The sequence below is a fragment of the Euprymna scolopes genome, chromosome 36 (assembly GCF_053919585.1).
Source record: "Euprymna scolopes isolate OS-2025 chromosome 36, ASM5391958v1, whole genome shotgun sequence".
NCBI classification, from domain to species: Eukaryota; Metazoa; Mollusca; class Cephalopoda; order Sepiida; family Sepiolidae; genus Euprymna; species Euprymna scolopes.
The window spans coordinates 58,737,641-58,761,732 of record NC_136517.1 but is presented as its reverse complement, the minus strand read 5'-3'; the positions used below and the strand labels follow the sequence as shown (position 1 = coordinate 58,761,732).

At 29.5% G+C, this 24,092-nt stretch overlaps 1 protein-coding gene across 3 annotated transcripts in view; it reads left to right on the top strand.

Annotated features, from left to right (window-relative positions):
* Positions 1-24,092, top strand: part of LOC145260527 (uncharacterized) — a 502,535-nt gene that overhangs the window by 276,797 nt on the left and 201,646 nt on the right. The window lies entirely within an intron of this gene.

The window sequence follows — 24,092 nt, the reverse complement described above, 5'->3', positions numbered from 1 at the left end:
TCATATTTTGCTTTGGTTTTGATACCCCCAAATTCGAAGCTATCTATTTACAATCCTTCCTTTTCATAACCTATCATACTTTCATAAATGAGAGTCCATTTTCTGTAGGCTGTTTTTGAACCCAGTCAACGACGGGGTACTTTCGCTAGTGTATATATATATATATATATATATATATATATATATATATATATATATATATATATATATATATATATATATTGTTGTTGTTGTTGTTGTTGTTTTCTTCATTTTTTCTACGTTAACATTTTTCTATAAACCCGGAGAAATTTTCCTTTTTTATATCTTGTGAGATCATTATCTCTGCCGTTCCCAGCCTATTTAAGGTAGCGTAACAGATTTGGTTGCTATAGTAACCAACAGCCAATCAGAAAATAAAAAACGTCTCTCTGCTCCTTAAAAATTCTAAGAACTTTTGAACGCCAGTAATTTTATTATAATTGTTGTTTTACTGAATGAAAATAGAAAAAAAATTTCAAAATATAGCTGAGAAGGTGATCTATGAAAGTTGTTTGAAATTTGGTCACAAAATGAGTGAGTAGTGAAGCTTTAACGCAGTTCTAAATGAGTAAAACTAACACTTAACCATATATTCAAACACAGTAGTGTTCCTATTTACAATGCCTCCCCACGGGACAGAGTTAGACACCAGGGTCGTTTTTTAACGTGGAGAAAAGGAACAAAAATAAAAATTGTCTCAGTCGTGAAGGATTTCTCCTCCACTGACAGAGAACAAGAAATTGAAGTGCAGCATCTGAAGAACAGATGGTATTTATTTGCTCCCCCACCGAGCAAATTAGGCACAAGGCCGATTTTTAATGTGAGGAGTGAAGGGAGGGGGAAGGGAAAAAGGGGACCAGCTCCCGAGAGGTGGGAAATGGGAGCTGGTTAAAGGTCAGGCATGTGGGGTTGCCCCCACATCTGGTCTTTGCTAGTCATAGCTAGTCATAGCTTGCAGTATCTGCCGGAACAGATGGTATTTATTTGCTCCCCCACCGAGCAAATTAGGCACAAGGCCGATTTTTAATGTGAGGAGTGAAGGGAGGGGGAAGGGAAAAAGGGGACCAGCTCCCGAGAGGTGGGAAATGGGAGCTGGTTAAAGGTCAGGCATGTGGGGTTGCCCCCACATCTGGTCTTTGCTAGTCATAGCTAGTCATAGCTTGCAGTATCTGCCGGAACAGATGGTATTTATTTGCTCCCCCACCGAGCAAATTAGGCACAAGGCCAATTTTTAATGTGAGGAGTGAAGGGAGGGGGAAGGGAAAAAAGGGACCAGCTCCCGAGAGGTGGGAAATGGGAGCTGGTTAAAGGTCAGGCATGTGGGGTTGCCCCCACATCTGGTCTTTGCTAGTCATAGCTAGTCATAGCTTGCAGTATCTGCCGGAACAGATGGTATTTATTTGCTCCCCCACCGAGCAAATTAGGCACAAGGCCAATTTTTAATGTGAGGAGTGAAGGGAGGGGGAAGGGAAAAAAGGGACCAGCTCCCGAGAGGTGGGAAATGGGAGCTGGTTAAAGGTCAGGCATGTGGGGTTGCCCCCACATCTGGTCTTTGCTAGTCATAGCTAGTCATAGCTTGCAGTATCTGCCGGAACAGATGGTATTTATTTGCTCCCCCACTGAGCAAATTAGGCACAAGGCCGTTTTTAATGTGAGGTAAAAACCAGCTCCCCTAAAAGGGGTCACTCTGGTTACCAAAAATAATAATTGTCCCAGTATAGAGGGTTTCCCCTCCATTGACTGGTACAAATTATCTTAAGTGCAGCATCTGCCGGAACAGATACTACACTTTGATCTTGTCCATAAGGCCAAGTCATATAGTGTTTGGATGATAACTAATATAACTAATTTGATTAATAAGTTAAAGAAATTTGCCACATTTTAATGTAAAGTAAACTGCAATGCTGTTGAGTTGGCAAAATTACCTTTCCGGTTGCACTGGTAGGGAAATAAACAGGATAATACATCCAATGGATATAGCAAGAAGTATAAGCAGAAGAATAGCATCAGATGATTACAGCAAAACAGGATTTTACCTGGATAAGCTGAAAAATCGGCTGATCTAGTCTGCAGCCCAAAGTTACTAAACTAGTAGAGCTTTTAATGCCATGGAACCTGATAAACAGTCTGTTGGTTTCTTTGTTGTTGTTGTTGTAACGTAAACAGAAAGAAATACAACCGTTTGCTGAAGAAACAATACACAGCTGGAAGGAAGTTGCGTAGATGACATGCCAAGGAAGGGGTAACCATATTAGGTTGAGTTGCCAAAAGTGATGTGACAATTTCAGGATGCGATGAGTGACTGTCAATTCCTGTTTGTCTGCCCCAGACTCTTTCACTCACTTTAATTATTCATCAGAATTCAAACAATAAACATATACTAGTATATTCGGGGTTGTTTTACTATACACATAGATTCGAAAAAGTTGTCAAAATACAAATATATAACAAATAAATGTTATCAAAGGTAAGATAAGTTACTTCTCTACCTAACTGGATTATGTTTTGTGTGCGTGTGTGTGTGTGTGTGTGTGTGTTTTTTTTTTTAATGTAACATGTTTATTCAGTCAAAAAACATACAGTATTTATTGATGGCGCCGAACTCTCTGTTGAACACGGTAAGTTTGGGAAAATGAGTTAAAAATTAAAAAATATATACAAAATACTGTAGCAGTGTCAGAAATTTCGTGAAAATAGTGAATAATTCCACCCCATCTTTCCAAGCTTATAACTCCTCGAAAAATGTAATTCAAGCCCTAATTTTTTTTTTCAATTAAAGGAGTAAGGACCAAGGTTTTATTTAAAAAAAAAACAAAACAAAACAATGTGTTTTTTTTTTAAAAAGGTTTTAAACTTCGGACTTTACAGGTAAATTTCTAAAAAACTGATTTTTTTTTTGTTTTAAATTTGAATATATTATTTATTGACCTTTTCTCTTCAATTTGTGATATATAAACCTATTAAACATAAATTAATTATTTACTTTTTAATAGACATTTCAAAATGAGAGGCGTAAATTATTCGACCCCCTATCTTTCTAAGCTTATAACTCCTCGAAAAATGTAATTCAAGCCCTAATTTTTTTTTCAATTAAAGGAGCAAGGACCAAGGTTTCATTAAAAAAAAAAAAAAAAGACAAAAAGAAAAAATGTGTTCTTATAAAATAAGGTTTTAAACTTCGGACTTTACAGGTAAATTTCTAAAAAACTGATTTTTTTTTTTGTTTTAAATTTGAATATATTATTTATTGACCTTTTCTCTTCAATTTGTGATATATAAACCTATTAAACATAAATTAATTATTTACTTTTTAATAGACATTTCAAAATGGGGGGGGCGTGAAAATGGGGGGGCGTGAAAATGGGGGGGCGTGAATTTAAAAAAAACGTTTGTCTAAAATATTATATTCGGTTTATTGGAAAGAACATAAAATTTCACATTGACCCTGAAAATATCGTAAAAATAGAATCAATAGAAAAATTTTGATAGATTTTTAAAATTTAAAAATTTAAAAATATTGAGTTTAAAAATTGAAAAATATTGAGTTCGGAAAATTCATTACTGTTTTAAAAAAAAAAAATAAATATTTTTATTACTTTTAAAACAACTGTAATAGTTTATTTTGGAAGTATAATCCATAAAGAAAATAAATAACCCACTTTTAACAGAGAAATTACGAGATTTTTATATTGTATTCGCAGTTTCGTGTTAGGGGTGTCAAAAATTCCTACAAAAATTCTGATACTGCTAAAAATACTGTTAAAAAAACACCGAATATATGTCAGCCTATGTCACGGTGACATATATTGAGCGAGTATCTAACAGTATTTTGCATATTTTTAACTCATTTTCCCAAACTTTCGGTGTTCAGCAGAGAGTTCGGCGCGATTTTAAATTTTTCAATACATCGATAAACACTGTATGTTTTTCGACCTGAATAAACATGTTACATTAAATAAAAACACTAAAAAATTATCCAGTTATGTAGAAAAGTAACTTATCTTGCCTTTGATAACATTTATTTGTTATATATTTGTCTTTGACAACTTTTTCGAATCTATGTATAGTAATACTAACCCGTTTATTTCTATACACACGCGTTCGTCATCTTTCTTTTAACCGCTATCAACACCATATTACATATTTAAATATTTTTAATTTGTATATATTAGGAAAAAATGTTATGAAATATTTTATTAAATGATTAAAAGCATTTCTTTTCTTTTTTGAGATTGTCGGTATAATGCATCGTTTTCAAATAAGATTATTGGTTGTTTCTTTTTTATTTATTTATTCATTTATTTATTTATTCCCCCATATTTTGTGGTATTAATACCGAGGGGTTAGCCCCTCGGGAAGAGGGGACAAAAGAATACGTCCGGTGTTGTTGACGGTTGTGATAAGTTTGAAATTGATGTGTATGTGCGTTCGGGTTAGAAGTCACGTTTCAATGTGAGATAGATTTTTTGTCATCAATTCTGAACTATTTTAAAAACATAAAACATTATTGGACAACCACAAAACAAGGTTTTTATATTTCGTTTTCTTTTGTTGGATCATTGTTTGTTTTGTTTTGTTTTTCCTTTTTTAAAAAAAAAATAATTCAAGTTAATATCTTTAACTGACTTGCTTGTATTTTCTAAGGAGGGATATTGAGTCAGAAAGAGCAGACAACTCCGCCTACTTGACGCCGCATATGTGCAATAAAGACCAGGGTACTTTGAACCTGGGGCAAAACGTCCCGAGTGATTTTGAATAACCCACCCGAGTCATTCAGTTCTTTATACCAAACGTACTTGAATTGAAGAAATGCTTTTCTTTTTTTTTTCTTTTTTTTTTTTTTAAACTGAAATCACAAATTAGGTTAAGATAAAAAAAATCATAAAAAGAACTTTTACTTAAGAAAAATTAATTGATTGAATCGTTTACCTTTTGGCTAGGAGCAAAATGTAGTATCTGTTCTGATACTACACTTCATTTTCTTTTCTCTCCTCGATCAATGAAGGGGGAAGGGCAAATCTTTCTAAACTTAAGTATTTTTTACTTTTTTTCCTATCTAGTCTGCCCCTTTTCGGGGAACCATATTTTCTTCACATTAAAATCATAGCTTGTGTCTAACTCTGTCCTCGTGGGGAGGCAAGTAAATAGTATTAAGAAAATCGTTTTTTGTTTCTCATTTGGTTTTCTTTTGTGATCTAACGTTTGAATAATTTCATGTTATCTCCCTTGTTGAATATTGTCTCCCTTTAATAAGAACTCTCAAATTAATAGATAACTATAAATCTATTATTATAAGTTGGATTAATCAACGACTATTTCCCTAGGGCTTTTTTACTTTATATTTTAATAATGCAAAATACATGTTAAAATAATGCTCAGATTCGGAATTGAATGATGCTTATTAAACATCTATTTTAATACGTTTCATTAACCATAGTTGGCAATCTCTCTCAAACGTTTTGTCTATCAATTTTCAATTAATTCAGAGTATCTCATTCATGGATGGCATTTTTTTTTTTTTTTTTTTTGCCGTGTGAAAGGCACCTGTTTATACATATTAACATTTTATCTATTTGGTCCATTAAGATATTATAAATCTGGTGGTGTTTTGTTTATTGTTGTGGCTTTGTAGGCCGGTAAAAATCAAAATATACACAGTAGTATAGTTAACAAAAATACATTACAGAAGTATGCGTCATGATTCTAGGGCCATAACTGCCGCCAATAGTGGCATCTACTTTCATCCCAACACAGGAAGATGTGACACATGACTAGAAGGCAGGAAGAATCAAGCCAGCACCCCCAAAGAAGAAGCACTCTGGCTTATTAAAAATTGTTTAGGCAGCCCTGTCTTAATTATACAGTCATGGCACCTAAGGTAGTAAGTAATAACCTTTACTTCAAAGAGAAGCGGATATACCTGCTAGAACTATTAATGACGAATGTTTCAACCTTGCAGATAAAAAGCCACCAAAATGGTCAAGTTTCTGCCGAGATCAAATCCTTGACGTACATGTGCCCACTATCGCCATCTGACACCAAATGAATGACACTAAGAGATGCCACGAACTTTAGTCGTAACTGTATTTATTTTGTCTGTGAACGTTCATTTATTCCTGAAATAGGTGGATCAGCTTACACCATAATTCTTATGTATGTACATAATGACATTTTGCAACAAAGTCTGTTGGCTATTCATGACTGAAATTTGGTAGGCACGTCAGCCATAGATTGAAGTTTTATTAATACTAAATATGGTTGGATTGTAGAAAGCATTGTGAATTTTATGAACGATTTCAAAGCGTGGGTAATATCTTATTTGGGTCACCCAGTGCATCATCAGACTGTTATCTTTATTTTTATTGTTATCGCTAAATCAATTTAGTAGCTTTATCTATAAAATATTAAACTGCCACCCTCAACCATGTACACAAGGATTAAATGCATTGTATCAAAAAAATCTTTCTGTTTTTATATCATTTTTTGTGGACAAGAACTTTTTTTTTTCTTATTCAATAGTTTAATACATCTAATCTATAAAGTTATCTTGTCGGATTTTTTAAGTCAGACCCAAATAGCATTTTTACTGACAAATCAAACTTTGCTTCAAACTAACAAATTTTCATTTGCTGTTGTTGTGCCATGTTATTGGCAATATAGTCAGGTATATCGCGACGATATATGTTTCTTTTTTAATTATATAGGATAGCTTACACGGCTACTAATATGAAACATTTTTAAATAATCTCCTAAAAATAAAAATCATTTTAAATTGAAGAATATAATAGGAGTTGTCTACCTTAAATTTAAAAACGTGCAAACTGCTAAAAATGAAAAACTATGATTTCACTGCATCCCGGGTAACGTCTGATAGGTAGAGTTAGTTAAACATCCGAATATTGTTATTTGATTGTTTGACTTACTTTCTTTAGGAATTTTAAATCACTAGTGAAAGTCACGTGACAATCAGCTGATCTAAAAATTGACTTGGGTTCAGTTATGGATTGTCAGTAGGAAACAATTTATTGTGTTTAATCCTGTTAAGTCTCAGCTCTTGTCTTTCAATCGTAGGTGTGTCTATTTTCTTCCTGAGATGCTCACGGATTGCCCTGAGTCGACTCTGAAGCTTCTTCGTCTTTCTCATCAAATCTTTTTTGGTGTGTACAGATATTAGACCCATGGCTCTTTCTGCTTCTTGTGAAGTCGGTTCTTTGTATCACTCTAAACATTTTCTCACACCTGACGTTATTCTCCATCTCTACAAATTTACTATCAGACCATGTCAGGAGTACTGTCATATTTTCACGGATGAATATCTGTACTATGAGTTGGTTTTTCATGAGGTCGAGAAACGTATCTGTACTTTGGTCCCACCTTTTCTTCTTCACTGCAACCACTCTCTCGCCGAGATGATGTTTCTAATCTCAGTCTTTCTTTATTTTTACTTGGGGGCCACCGCTTATCAAGGCCCGTAGGCCACTCGAGGATAAAGGTTAATGAATGTAAGGTGGTAAACGAAGTCATCCTTATTCATGTAAATTGGGTGAAATTTGTTTATTTATGAGGACAACATACCAAGAACTTGTTTACATTAAGGAATGTGTTCTTCAGAATTGTCTGATTTATTCCCCGCTTCCTTTGTTCCAGCTTATTTGACTCGTTGGTCTAGTGGTCTCCATCAGTTCCCTGTTTTGATACCTCATTGTAATACAGCTTCTTTCCATGAACTGCAAGGTTATTGAACTCTCTTCCTGCTTGCTATTTTCCTTCTACTTACAACCTTGGTCTTTTCAAGACTAAGGTCAATAGGCATCTCCTGTATTTGCGATAATCATCTATCGTTATTGTTAGCTCCTTACATCAAGTGGTTTTGTGCCTTGTCTCGAGCGATTTCCATTACAATAAAATGATTTGCAGATTTACTGGCACATAAAATATTCTGAACACTAAACCTAATTCTGTCAATCCTGCAGGTGGTTAGCCTTCAACTACCTTGCCTTGTGCCCTCCATTCACATTATCTAATAACATTGAGTATAAGTATCATTAAAGGAGGAGGAGGAGGAGGAGGAGGAGGAAGGGGAAGAGACCAGAAAGAAGAAGGCAAAAAAAGAAGTCAATAATAGTATTTCCTCGTGAAAAGAAGTTCATAGTAGCTCTTCTCTTCATCCTCTCCCTTCATCTTTTTTCTTTTTAAGATGGAAAAGAAAACAAAGAAGAGGTCGACAGTGATTCTTCTTCTATTGTTTCTTCTTATTCTTTTTCATTTCTTTTTTGTATTCTTCTTCATAAAAAATGAGTCAACATTGATCGTTATTCTGATCTCTCCCCCCCCCCCCCATCTCCGTCTCCTATTTTAATACGTACATAAATGGTCGTTCGTCTGTTCCTCCAATGACGGTTCTTATCTTCTTTTTGAAAAATTTGAATTAGTCAATAGTAATTCTTCTATTACCCTTATTCCCGTTTTTTTTTCTTTCTTTTTTTTATCGGCTGAAAGAATGAGAAGTAGAAAGAGAAGAAAGCAGAGTAGAAGAAAGAGACGAAACAAATAAAAAGAAAGTAAGAAAATGATAAAGAAAAAGGCAAAGATAGTGAAAGCAAAATGAAGTCGAAAAAGGAGTTTAACAGTAGTAGAAGAAGGAAGAGGAAGTGAAGATGGAGTAAAAAAAAAGGGAGGAGGAGAAGAAGAAGAAGAAGAAGAAGAAGAAGAAGAAGAAGAAGGTTTATCTTCTTTTCCTTTTCATTTTACAAATCTATGAGAAAAAATGCAAGAACTGATGTGTCACATGTTTCCAGCTAACACCAATATTTATCATATGTTTGATCATGGGTGTAACCCGATCACCAAAACAGGGGAAAGCAGGGAAACACAAAAGGAACACTTTTTTTTTTCGTTGTAAAATCTTTTACTTTAGATTAAAAAAGAAATGAAAACAGAAAACAAAAGAACGAAGTACATAATTATTGCAATAAAATTAAGTTGTTAGAATTTTAGGGCGTTTTTTTTTATAGACGCCTTTTTCACTTTCGTGTCGAACGAGTTGAGAAGATACGCAAGTAACCTGTGCCGAGTTTTTAGAGATGCGAGATGCACCTCTCTGTCTGTCTGCCTGTGTGTATGTATGTATGTATGTATGTATGTCTCTCTCTCTCTTATATATATATATATATATATATATATATATATATATATATATATATATATATATATATATATATAAATATATATATCTGTAGAAATATATTTTCTTATAATATATATCAATCCTTATTTAAGAAGCTCAATGTAATTACAGAGCAATATAGAGAATAAATGACAAAAGGTTATATTCCAAAATTCATGATGTTGACCATCTTATAAGTTATTTCTTTAATTCAGCTGATTTATGCAATTCTTGACAGTATCTGTTTCGTAGCGCAAAATCAATCACTTAATTCTTATATCAATCAGTGAATCTAATATATATTAGTTCCCTCCCTTGGAACAAATCAAACGAAATATTAACTTTTACTTATATTTATTTATTTAACCAACACGTAGACATCCATATTCAACTAATCAGTAATTTTAATATAGTTTTAATATCTTTCACTTAATTTTAGTTAAAAAAATTAAAACGATTTAAATGTTAGTCTTAAACATCTATAGTCATAAGTTATTAAGTTATACTTCATATCTTACAATGTTGAATTTTAAATTAATTAGTTACTTACATTTACTTCAATTTTTATTTATTTATTTATTATTTACTTTAATTTTTATTTATTTATATATTTATTTGTTATTTATTTTCTCTCTCTCTCTCTCTCTCTCTCTCAATATATATATATATATATATATATATATATATATATATATATATATATATATATATATATAGGTAGTTGCCTGTCTAGCCGCACTGATGAGCTGTGAAACAGCGAAACAGTACTGTATGTGGATGACTATATATATATATATATATATATATATATATATATATATATATATATATATATATATATATATATATATATATATATATATAGCTGCTTCTTTGTTCTGGTTGAACTTTGTCCCCTGGAGCCTGCCAGATGAGGATGTGTGCATGCGGCAGTCCTCTCTTTTGGTATTCAATGTTGCCAAATTCGCCTTTTTTAATAAATTCCATTAGCTTTTTTAGCTTCTGTCTAAAGACCCTGGCAACAATATCTGTACGATCCTGAGGTTCTTGTCCTTAAAGAAAATTTTCTGTAACTTCCGTTCACGTTGGATTTGTCATGAAGATGATGAAGAGGTCGCTGAACATAAGCCATGGCATCACTTTGGCACTCAAACATGTATCGAATGGCTCCTGTGTAAGTTGTCGGAAGGACAACTTGTGGACCAATCTGTACTGGATTCCCATCCTCCCTAAGAATTGAATCCCCTAAGTTGCCACGATCTTGCTTCTCGCCGCAGGAACTGTAAATATTCTGTTTCAATCTTACAGTACACATCCAGCAGCCATTGTTGAAACGGCCGTCCGTACTGGAGAAAATAGTTTCCAGGCCGAGTCATCAGATAGTAGGAATAAAACTGCTGTTGGGTAACTTTTCGCTCATTGGATGCCTTCAAGTAGATATCGTAAGATGGATAACCATAGGGTACATTAACGGGCAGCTTAATGTGCACACTACATTGGTCCTTTCCAACAGATCACTTGCCCTCGAAACGTTGTTTTTCATTACAAGGCTTGTTGTCTGTATATTTCTCATAATATATAATAAATTTTATTTTTTTATTATTATTGGGAGCCACGTATCTACGGATTATATTTTTAAGAATACTTTCATCGATTTTTGAGTTCTTGTGTAACTGTTTACGGTAATATATATTAACAGGTCGATAATTTTCTTGGATATTACTAATTTGATTCAAATTACTAATGGCTAGTTTTATTTCTTTATCTACAAGAGAGTTGGGGAATTGATTATTTACTAACACTTGTTTTATATATTTTAATTCATTAAAGAATATTTTTTTGCTTGAGGAAATCACCTTTGCACTATGTATAAGATTCCTTATTATGACTAAGAAAAAAATGTATATATATGTAATTTAAAAAAAAAAAATTTTACGTTTATTTCTACAATATGCCTGAGGATGATAGAAGCACTTCTGTCGAAAGCGCTCGCGATTATGGATCCAACTAATACAATTTTGAGAACACAAAAAGGACTATTCGGACATTGGAAAGATGAAAAGGAAAATTGTAAAACAGAATAACTCCGTGCTATTCAATAATACTTGTCTATATATATATATATATATATATATATATATATATATATATATATATATATACATATATATATATATATATATATATATATATATATACAACCTCATATTATATAAATATATGCATATATATATAATATGAGGTTATATATATATAATATGAGGTTATATATATATATATATATATATATATATATATATATATAATATGAGGTTATATATATATGGAGGGGAGACAAAATATGATTTCAAATGATCTGAGATAACAGCAAAAGAAGACTTGATTCCAAACTTCCATCATATTATTTTCAATTTATTTATATTGTTTTTTTATATTTATATCAGATACATATAAATGATAAATATTTTTTATATGTTATATCTCCCCTCTTTGGTTTTCATGCATAAAGTACATTTCCCAGTGTATAAAGAATGTTTGATATTGGGCATATTCATATATAATAATGGGCATTTCCTTACATATCTTATGTTTGTGTGTGGGGGGGTATCTCCTTGGACCATATAAATGCGTTGGCAATTAGGGATTATCTTCCTCTCTAAAATAGAATCATTAGATAAACCCGATCATTTGTTGATGTATGTATATCTTTAACGGTAGGTGCACGCTCTCTGTATTTGTATGTTCGATATATCAGTGTGTGCACCTTTATCTCTTTTTAGACATAACACTTATGTAGATGTTTATTTACCGTATGTTTACGATGGTATGCAAAAGGGGGTATGACTTGCATGCTTGCACTTGATTATAGCGATGTTCGGCGATGCATATGGGCACAATTGTACACTCGAGTACGCACGCATGCATACTCGCCCGGCGGTATAAGTAGTTCCCTTCTCTAATATGCATGTTTGTGTTATGATATGTATATAATGCAATTTAGTGCACCTATGCATTAGTATATGGATGAGTCTGTAGATAAGTCTGTATTTATGTATGCATGGTATGGATCAGTGTTTGTGCGTATGTGTATACTATGCATATGTATATGTGTATGTATATATGTATATGTGCGTGTGTATGTGTGTCTGTGGGTATATATGTGCTTATATCTGCACTTATGTTTAGGTTTGACAGATGGATATACAGTTAATTATTAGTTAAATTCAACAACGTTTGGGCAACCCCACACCCAGCCCCGCATTTAAATCAAATCTCCCCATTATAAAAATAGCTAATTAACCACAGTATATAAAGCACTCACCTAAGCATCGATTTCAACCCAACGAACAGCAAAACAAACTCATCCATAGATCGCCTCCAAACAGAAATATATACATTTTAAATAAACTTAATTAAACCAGATCACACTACGACGACAAGCGTAATGAACTAACTGTATCTCATTTACGACAAGCGTAATGAACTAACTGTATCTATCTTTTTATATATATATATATATATATATATATATATATAGTCTTTGAAGTTTTTAACATTTGAAACCACACAAAAAATTATTTTTTATCATTCATTAAAAAAAAAACATCTAGTCAGTAAGTCATTTAATCACCTGCAATCACTGCATCAACTCTCAAATTTACTATAATACCAATTTTTATATTTTTTAAGGGATCATCAGTTGTTTACCATGAAACACTGTTTCGGGGATTTAAAAACAAAACAGTGTATTACATCATGGCTCCCCAGCAGTGTTGATCAAACACCACCACCCTTAATCTTAGGAAGAAGACAAGTTACAAAAATTTTTTTCCCAATTTCCTATTCTTAATTGTAATTACTAACCTTTTCATAGTATAAAAATGAATTTCTTACCTGTGCGATTCATCAATTTCCACATTTAAAATGGATACATTTTTTAATTTTTTAATTTATCAGTCTTGTATTTATAAGATTTGGATTAATCCATTTAACTACTTATCACCCCCACTATAGTTAGTAGTTTGTATATTTACATTCTTATTTATTTAAAATTAGATATATAAAGGTTAAAAATATTTTATTTTTACATATATACATTTTTTAACTATATAAATTTATTATATGTAATTATAAATACATTTATACATTGCTAATATAGTTTTGGATTTCCTTTATCAATATAATCTGGTTTATCTTAAACGATTCAAAAGCATCAGGATAACGAACAAATGCTTTATTTAACTGTTTAAATATTTTATTTTTATCTCCACCTTGTTTTATCATCCTTATTACTAAGCTAGAAACTGGTGGTATAAAATCTGTTAATTTTAGAGTAACGCGAGCTATTCTCAAAAACTCTGACATAATGGTTCCATAAAACACAAAAACGGGGCAGGTGCTATCCTTATGGGGCATACGTACTATTTTAAAGGGGAAAGCGTTTCTTTTATCAAATATTTTATAAAGAAAAATTCCATCCTCAATTTTTATATCTAAATCCAGAAATGTAGCCTGTTGTCCTCTATGTTCACAATTTAATTTTAGTTCGTTTGGATATATAAGATGTTTATTTTTTTCGAATTCATCATTATCGTTTATGCATATAAGGTCATCTATAAATCTCCTACACCCATGAAAGTTATATGTTTTAGATATATCTGTTTTTAATAATGATGACATATATATATACTCGAGTCTATGTAAATACAAATTTGCCCAAAATGGTGCCGGATCCAATCCCATTGGGATACCTATCGTTTGGAGTAATATTTTATTTCCTATTTGAAAATAGCATTCTTTAATAAGATGACCTACAAGCATTTTTAAAATACCTTTAGAAATACTAGTTTTGCTATTTTTATTTTTACACCAGAAAGCATTAGAGTTTGAAAAGTCTATATATTTACCTTTTCCACCTTGAAAAGCCAAATCTACAGTATCATTTAATTCTTTTATAAGTTTTTCGTGCGGAATTTTAGTATATAGCGTACTAAAATCATAAGTAGCTATAGATTTTGCTTTTATTCTGGAATTTATTTTATCTAATTTTTCTTTCACTGGTTTGGAATTATTTACTACCCAAAATAGATTTATATTACTATAGAATTTACTTTTCAGGTGAAAATTATTTATTTGATTTATAATTAATTTAAATATTTTAGATATAGCTTTACTTAGAGGTTTAGTGATGCACGTCTTTGAACCTACAATAAATCTAGCCCCAACTGGATTTTTATGCATTTTAGGTATCCAATACATACATGGAAGATTTTTGTGTTTATCTTCTAACTTTAATCCTACTTTTTCATTAATAATACTATTATTCAAAATAATACTATCTAAATTACTATTACTTACTTTATAAGTATCCGAATTGTTTCCTATAAGTCCTACTTCTATCAATAACCGTTGTATATAATATTTTTTACATATAAAGGCTATATTGTTTGCCGCTTTATCAATCGGAACTATTACGAACTTTTCTTGAAGTATTTTAAGTTCCTCCCGTATTTCTGAATTTTTTAAAAGAGGATTGGTTTTTCTAGGGCGTTTAAATTGTTTTATATGTTTAACCTTTTTATTTACGCATTCAATTATACTATTTTTCCATGCATCAAACGTAGACTGTGCTAATTTATATTTCTTTACCATAGACATAATAAAACCTTCTAGTGCTTTAGTAACTTCTTTAACGCATTTAGTGTAATTTAGGCATTTAGGTTCTCTATAATTTGGACCCTTACTAAGTAGTTTTCTTAATTTCGAATTATTTACTATATTTAAATCTCCTGTAATTACATGTTTTATCTCATTATTACAGAACGGAGAGGAATTACATTCACATTCTGGAATATTTATATTATTATCTTTTATATTTATATGTTCTACCGTTTTCTTATAATTAAAAATCTTATTGCGTATTGTTGGCCCTAGTTTATATGTAACTATTGGTTTTTGATCTTTTTTCTGGAACTCATTTGGTAGTAATTGAATATTTTTTTGTTTATTAAATATTTTAGGTAAATTTACATCATCTAAACCTTTATTTTCATACAAAACTACACAAACATTTTTAGGTTTCTTTTTTATATCGTTCACTGGTGGCTTATATAATTTAGTGTCAATTATATCTAGAATATATTCATACCATTGAATGAAAAAGTCCTTCTTATATATCATATCAGGTTGTAATAATATTTTAGATGCTATTTCCTTCAAAACTTTCTTTTTTGTTTGATTAAGCAATTTTCTTATATAATTGAACGACTCATAAATTTTATTAATAATTATATCTTTAATTTTACTAAAAAAATCCTCACATGAAATAACTGATTTTCTATTATTTCTATTAACATGAGTTCTATCTCTAATACCGTAGCGAGGCAAAGCTGGATATAATCTACCTATAATTTCAGAATCTTGTAGGTTATTTTTTTTAACTTTACTATTCAACCATATGGGTAAATATATATATATATATATTATATTTTATATTTTATTTTTTATTTTTTATTTATTTGTTGTTTATTTATTATTTATTTTCTATTTATTTATTAATTAATTAATTTATTTATTTATTTTCCATTTAGTGTCTTTTAACAACTCTTGCTGATATTTTCTTAAGTAATAACCTGTACATTTCAGTTGACCTATATTATTTTTCCCTATACATTTTTTTCACGCCTTTTAACATTTCCTGTCTGGGTCATTTTGACATTTGTTTTTCTATTTTATATTTAATTCTATCACCATTTAATTTTTTCCTCCTTCTTCTTCCCTGATCTTTCTTATTTATATTTATATCTCGGCAGCAGTGATAAAAGCATTTCTTATTTTTCTTTTATTAATATTATTGAAATTTTCCCCTTTTCCCTTGTGCATATTTGTGAATTATTCCATGGATTTCGGCCTTTGGATTATTTTGGACCATCTTCCAATTACGGGATTTCCTTGGATTTTACTTGTGCAAATGGAAATTCAATTAACTTTCTTGAAGTTATATTTTTGGATTTTATCGTCATTGGATTATTTATCTTTCACCAGACTATCCATTCACATGTAATCACCTTTTTCTTCGCCATATTCCCTCTGCTTCACTTTTTTGTTATCAAGTAAGATCTTTGACTTACTTGTTGTTTCATCAAATACTTTTGTATGCAAAATCCGATCTCGCATTTTGCTAATTCCTACCCTCTGATGAGAAGGAAAGTATTTCTTCGAAACTTCGCAGATTAAGGATTATCCACTTGTCAAGTGTTTCCTTTTCAGATTAAATATATTTTTAACTCTTTTTCAAAGTGTTTTTTAACATGTTTGCTCCTATTATAAGCTCTATCTCCTATTTGGTTTTATCGAGCTTTTACATCTGGTTGAGATTACTTTATAAATATTAATTCTTTAATATTTACAATATACTTTAGTTTTACCATCTTGGATCATTTTGGTAAATTTAATTGTAATTTTTATTTTTTATATATATATATATATATATATATATATATATATATATATATATATATATATATATATATATATATATTAGTATTGGCAGTATTTGAAATATAAAAAACTGTACGTATATATTCTATATTATTTGGTCATTATTTGAAAGCACTGTCATTAAACCACCATGTAATTATTATTTCCGGTAAAGAAGAAAGACTAAGTGAAACCTTTTAAGAATTGACATTTTAGATTTCACCTGACACCTGACATTTGAACTCTGAACCCTTCAAGTTCAATGGTTTTTAGGGTCATCTCAGGAAACACTGTTAAAAGCCCTTGGTCACCTTTGATCTTAGATTAAAGCTTTCAACTAAGTACGAGTCTAAATGTGATTACAGCTAGTCATCAAAAGCTGGGTGTTTGCACTCGTTCAAAGGCGACCGGCTATCTAAGAGTGGTTAATCCTCACTGGGGTGATTAATTGATAGTTTCCATAATAATTGAGCCAATTGGATTATTGAATATTAGACGTACTGGTGACCTATTGGGTTACAACTATTATTACCTATTCTACTTTGGATTTAATTAAAAAAATTCATAAACTGTGATATATCTGTTCAGATATGTATCTTGCATAACTAAAAATAATACTTTTACTTTTATATTATGCTTTATTATTCTTATTTTTTGAAGTAAAGAGACTTATTATTTTGCCATCTAATTTACATATGTGTCTATGGTGTGTACATGTAAATTCGGAGACCATACTTAGAAAAAAGAATCACTCTTTCTCTAAATGTTCATAAAGACATAGAAGAAAATGGGTGAATCCATATAAAGTTGCAATGTTCACAGCGTTTTACCCATCACGCTATCCAACCTTCTCCAGCTGTTTTTTTTATTTTATAAAACTTATTGTATTTGGAGAATTCTGTCTTGAACAGTTTTCTTAATCCACTCAAAAAGACAATTCTCATTGCATCCATGTTTCATGATTTTTATATATCTAGTACCAGTTAATTTTTATATATCTAGTACCAGTTAATTTTTATATATTTAATACCAGTTAATTTTTATATATTTAGTACCAGTTAATTTTTATGTATTTAGTATCAGTTAATTTTTATATATCTAGTACCAGTTAATTTTTATATATCTAGTACCAGTTAATTTTTATATATTTAATACCAGTTAATTTTTATATATTTAGTACCAGTTAATTTTTATATATTTAGTACCAGTTAATTTTTATATATTTAGTACCAGTTAATTTTTATATATTTAATACCAGTTAATTTTTATATATTTAATACCAGTTAATTTTTATATATTTAATACCAGTTAATTTTTATATATTTAATACCAGTTAATTTTGATATATTTAGTACCAGTTAATTTTTATATATTTAGTACCAGTTAATTTTTATATATTTAATACCAGTTAATTTTTATATATTTAATACCAGTTAATTTTTATATATTTAATACCAGTTAATTTTTATATATTTAATACCAGTTAATTTTGATATATTTAGTACCAGTTAATTTTTATATATTTAGTACCAGTTAATTTTTATATATTTAGTACCAGTTAATTTTTATATATTTAATACCAGTTAATTTTTATATATTTAATACCAGTTAATTTTTATATATTTAATACCAGTTAATTTTTATATATTTAATACCAGTTAATTTTGATATATTTAGTACCAGTTAATTTTTATATATTTAGTACCAGTTAATTTTTATATATCTAATACCAGTTATTTTGTATATATCTAATACCAGTTAATTTTTATATATCTAGTACCAGTTAATTTTTATATATTTAGTACCAGTTAATTTTTATATATTTAGTACCAGTTAATTTTGATATATCTAGTACCAGTTAAGTTTTATATATCTAGTACCAGTTAAGTTTTATATATCTAGTACCAGTTAAGTTTTATATATCTAGTACCAGTTAAGTTTTATATATCTAGTACCAGTTATTTTTTATATATATAGTACCAGTTAATTTTTATATATTTAATACCAGTTAATTTTTATATATTTAATACCAGTTAATTTTTATATATCTAATAGCAGTTAATTTTTATATATCTAGTACCAGTTATTTTTATATATCTAGTATCAGTTAAGTTTTATATATCTAGTACCAGTTATTTTTATATATCTAGTACCAGTTATTTTTATATATCTAGTACCAGTTAATTTTTATATGTCTAGTACCAGTTAATTTTTATATATCTAATACCAGTTAATTTTTATATATCTAATACCAGTTATTTTGTATATATCTAATACCAGTTAATTTTTATATATCTAGTACCAGTTAATTTTTATATATCTAGTACCAGTTAATTTTTATATATCTAGTACCAGTTAATTTTTATATATCTAGTACCAGTTAATTTTTATATATTTAGTACCAGTTAATTTTTATATATCTAGTACCAGTTATTTTTTATATATCTAATACCAGTTAATTTTTATATATCTAGTACCAGTTAATTTTTATATATTTAGTACCAGTTAATTTTTATATATCTAGTACCAGTTATTTTTTATATATCTAATTCCAGTTAATTTTTATATATCTAATACCAGTTATTTTTATATATCTAGTACCAGTTAATTTTTATATATCTAGTACCAGTTATTTTTTATATATCTAGTACCAGTTAATTTTTATATATCTAGTACCAGTTAAGTTTTATATATCTAATACCAGTTAATTTTTATATATCTAGTACCAGTTATTTTTATATATCTAGTACCAGTTAAGTTTTATATATCTAGTACCAGTTATTTTTTATATATCTAGTACCAGTTATTTTTATATATCTAGTACCAGTTAATTTCTATATATCTAATACCAGTTAATTTTTTTATATCTAATACCAGTTATTTTGTATATATCTAATACCAGTTAATTTTTATATATTTAGTACCAGTTAATTTTTATATATTTAGTACCAGTTAATTTTTATATATTTAGTACCAGTTAATTTTTATATATTTAATACCAGTTAATTTTTATATATTTAATACCGGTTAATTTTTATATATTTAATACCAGTTAATTTTTATATATTTAATACCAGTTAATTTTGATATATTTAGTACCAGTTAATTTTTATATATTTAGTACCAGTTAATTTTTATATATTTAGTACCAGTTAATTTTTATATGTCTAGTACCAGTTAATTTTTATATATCTAATACCAGTTAATTTTTATATATCTAATACCAGTTATTTTGTATATATCTAATACCAGTTAATTTTTATATATCTAGTACCAGTTAATTTTTATATATCTAGTACCAGTTAATTTTTATATATCTAGTACCAGTTAATTTTTATATATCTAGTACCAGTTAATTTTTATATATTTAGTACCAGTTAATTTTTATATATCTAGTACCAGTTATTTTTTATATATCTAATACCAGTTAATTTTTATATATCTAGTACCAGTTAATTTTTATATATTTAGTACCAGTTAATTTTTATATATCTAGTACCAGTTATTTTTTATATATCTAATTCCAGTTAATTTTTATATATCTAATACCAGTTATTTTTATATATCTAGTACCAGTTAATTTTTATATATCTAGTACCAGTTATGTTTTATATATCTAGTACCAGTTAATTTTTATATATCTAGTACCAGTTAATTTTTATATATCTAATACCAGTTAATTTTTATATATCTAGTACCATTTTTTTTATATATCTAGTACCAGTTAAGTTTTATATATCTAGTACCAGTTATTTTTTATATATCTAGTACCAGTTATTTTTATATATCTAGTACCAGTTAATTTTTATATATCTAATACCAGTTAATTTTTTTATATCTAATACCAGTTATTTTGTATATATCTAATACCAGTTAATTTTTATATATCTAGTACCAGTTAATTTTTATATATCTAGTACCAGTTAATTTTTATATATCTAGTACCAGTTAATTTTTATATATCTAGTACCAGTTAATTTTTATATATCTAATACCAGTTATTTTTATATGTCTAGTACCAGTTAATTTTTATATATCTAGTACCAGTTAATTTTTATATATTTAGTACCAGTTAATTTTTATATATCTAGTACCAGTTAATTTTTATATATTTAGTACCAGTTAATTTTTATATATTTAATACCAGTTAATTTTTATATATCTAGTACCAGTTAATTTTTATATATTTAGTACCAGTTAATTTTTATATATCTAGTACCAGTTAGTTTTTATATATCTAGTACCAGTTAATTTTGATATATCTAGTACCAGTTAATTTTGATATATCTAGTACCATTTAGGTTTTATATATCTAGTACCAGTTAATTTTTATATATCTAGTACCAGTTATTTTTTATATATATAGTACCAGTTAATTTTTATATATTTAATACCAGTTAATTTTTATATATTTAATACCAGTTAATTTTTATATATCTAATAGCAGTTAATTTTTATATATCTAGTACCAGTTATTTTTATATATCTAGTACCAGTTAAGTTTTATATATCTAGTACCAGTTATTTTTTATATATCTAGTACCAGTTATTTTTATATATCTAGTACCATTTAATTTTTATATATCTAGTACCAGTTAATTTTTATATATCTAGTACCAGTTAATTTTTATATATTTAGTACCAGTTAATTTTTATATATCTAGTACCAGTTATTTTTTATAAATCTAATACCAGTTAATTTTTATATATCTAGTACCAGTTAATTTTTATATATTTAGTACCAGTTAATTTTTATATATCTAGTACCAGTTATTTTTTATATATCTAATTCCAGTTAATTTTTATATATCTAATACCAGTTAATTTTTATATATCTAATACCAGTTAATTTTTATATATCTAGTACCAGTTAATTTTTATATATCTAGTACCAGTTAATTTGTCTTCAGAATAATATCACTTTTACAATTGATTTTTTCAAGTACTCTAACCGTTGCGCAACAGGACTCAAGATGAGAACAGTAGTCTTAAGAATCCAACTAATCCAAATAACCAATCCTCATTTCAAAAATTCAGAAATGTAATACCAGTTAATTTATCTTAGATTCCTTCACTGGGGATTGAACTCAAAAACTTCTGCATAAAATTCACTCTTCAATTTAGCGTAACTTACACGCTTAATGTTCCTGTGTAGGGCTGTGCAAAATACGTGTTGAAGGTATAATGCAAGGAATCTGGTTAAAAGGTAGTCAAAAGAAAATATGGATAGACAACCTTTATGAATGGATGAATATGAGCAAACGTCTTGTTCAAAATCGAAAAACTTGGAAGACACTAAGTCATGTTAGTATTCGTTTTCTTTACAAGAAATTTACCACTTATCAAGGCCAGAAGTCCTTTCAAGGATAAGGGTAAATGAGTGTAAGGGAGTCGGCGAGACAAATGATCATTAGTGGTGGAATTGAGTAGAATTTGATTATTTAAGGGGACAGCTGAACAAGAACTTCCTTACATTGAACTTAAAAATGACCGACCATATTGTAGTCAGTTGGAAAGCAGACCAGTGGAACAGTTTCAGAAGTATGTAATTCTAGAAAGAAACTTTGTTTTTGAAATTTAAGTTTAGATTTAAACACATGTTATGTATTAGGTGTTCTTGAGTGCTCATATTAGAGGGGTAGAGACAGGGTACAATTTAAAGGAGAGACAGGGTACATGTAATACACATTGAGAGGGAATAGATAGATAGATAGATAGATAGATAGATAGATAGATAGATAGATAGATATAGATGTTTATACAGTTTGACAGTTCTGGGAGTGTTTCTATAAACATTATCTGTCTTTAACACATATATTTTTCAGATGAGGATGGTCAGTCTTTTATGGTTAGTATTTTATGAAGGACCATTCATTATTTCTTGATACTGAGAGGGAGGCACATTCTTAAGATGATAGAGACACATTCTTCGATGAGTTTATACACAAAGTTCTTACAACACAAATTCACAATACCTTTGTTGTTGAATGACATAACACGAAGACGACAGTTACAAAAATATGATGATGTTCGTTTATTCCATTCGACCGTTCAATGGTTTCACATCAAGGAATTCAAAGTTTCTACATTATTTCCTTCTTCTAACCTTCGCTTCCAAGGCAGATGTCAACTCTGTCTGTCCGACCCTATCCCGGTACTGAATTCTCTCTGACTGACTCTCTCTGACTCCTAAAGCTCTCACTATATTGAGAACTCATCTCTTACTCATGACGTCATTTCATGACCAAACAACGTGCATATCGGTCCCGTGGCCTGACATGCATCACGTTGCCTAAAACATGCCCAAAACACATGCATCGACCACACATGCTGGCAAAGAAAAATCCTTCAACCTCATTTCCGACTAACCTATTTTACAAATATGTTTATCATTTTCGTTTCAATTCCTTATTTTAATTTCATTTCATTTTCATAAACAGAATTGAATCATCAAATTCCTTTTTCAATAACATTACTAACAACGCATTCCTTTTCAATAACATATCTGTATTATTTATTTTAAACTTATGATCAGAATTCTTAATTCCAAACCTAGCTTCCCAGGTTCGAATTCTCGGCTATCCTATCTCATTTTTACTTACTTACAAGAACAGGCGACTGTTCTCTAACACACATAGAGAATAGGGAAATTGTTGATAGTGGTTGTAGCTAGACAAATGCTTTTTGTAAAAGCTTGATAGAGGGGGATCATAGATTGGGGCTCAGACGAGCACTTTCCATTAAAATAATGATAGAGCAGAGACAGGCATCTTTTTTGTGGGAAAGAGGTTGCAGAGAGAAGAAAAGTGTCTCATCTACTAGGTTTTGAAGCCGGTTTTTAGGTGTCAAAACAGGATAGGATGCTCCGAGCAACTCTTACCCAGATGTGGCAACAGTACTCTATGCTAGGACATATTTGGGTCTTACACATGGAGATGACTGCGTCAGGAGTGAGATACCTTCTGAAGTGGTAGAATGACATGATTATTTTTTCAGCGACCTTAGCAACAGATTTGATATAAGTCTTCCATTTCAAGTCAGGAATGAAGATCAAGCTCAGAAGATTGTTGAACCAAGAAGCTTCTTTGAGATGAGAACCATTCATACCAAGTGGGGAGCATAGTGTTTACAGTGAAAAGATAGGACGTTGGTTTTGGATAGATTAAAATTAACCAGCTACCTTTTACTCCATTATAGCACATATTGAAGGTCCGGGAAGAGACACCCAGAGGGATCTTGGTCATTTTTGGCCTTTAAAGTGTTGCCATAGATGTTAGTATTGTCTGCATGTATGTTGACAAATGAATTTAGAATGTGATTTGGGATATTGATGAAGATAAGAAAGAGAATAGGACCCAGGATGGATCTTTGCACGAGCGTTGATACTTTGAGCTTCAGACTTTTGCCATCAACAACTACGTGTATA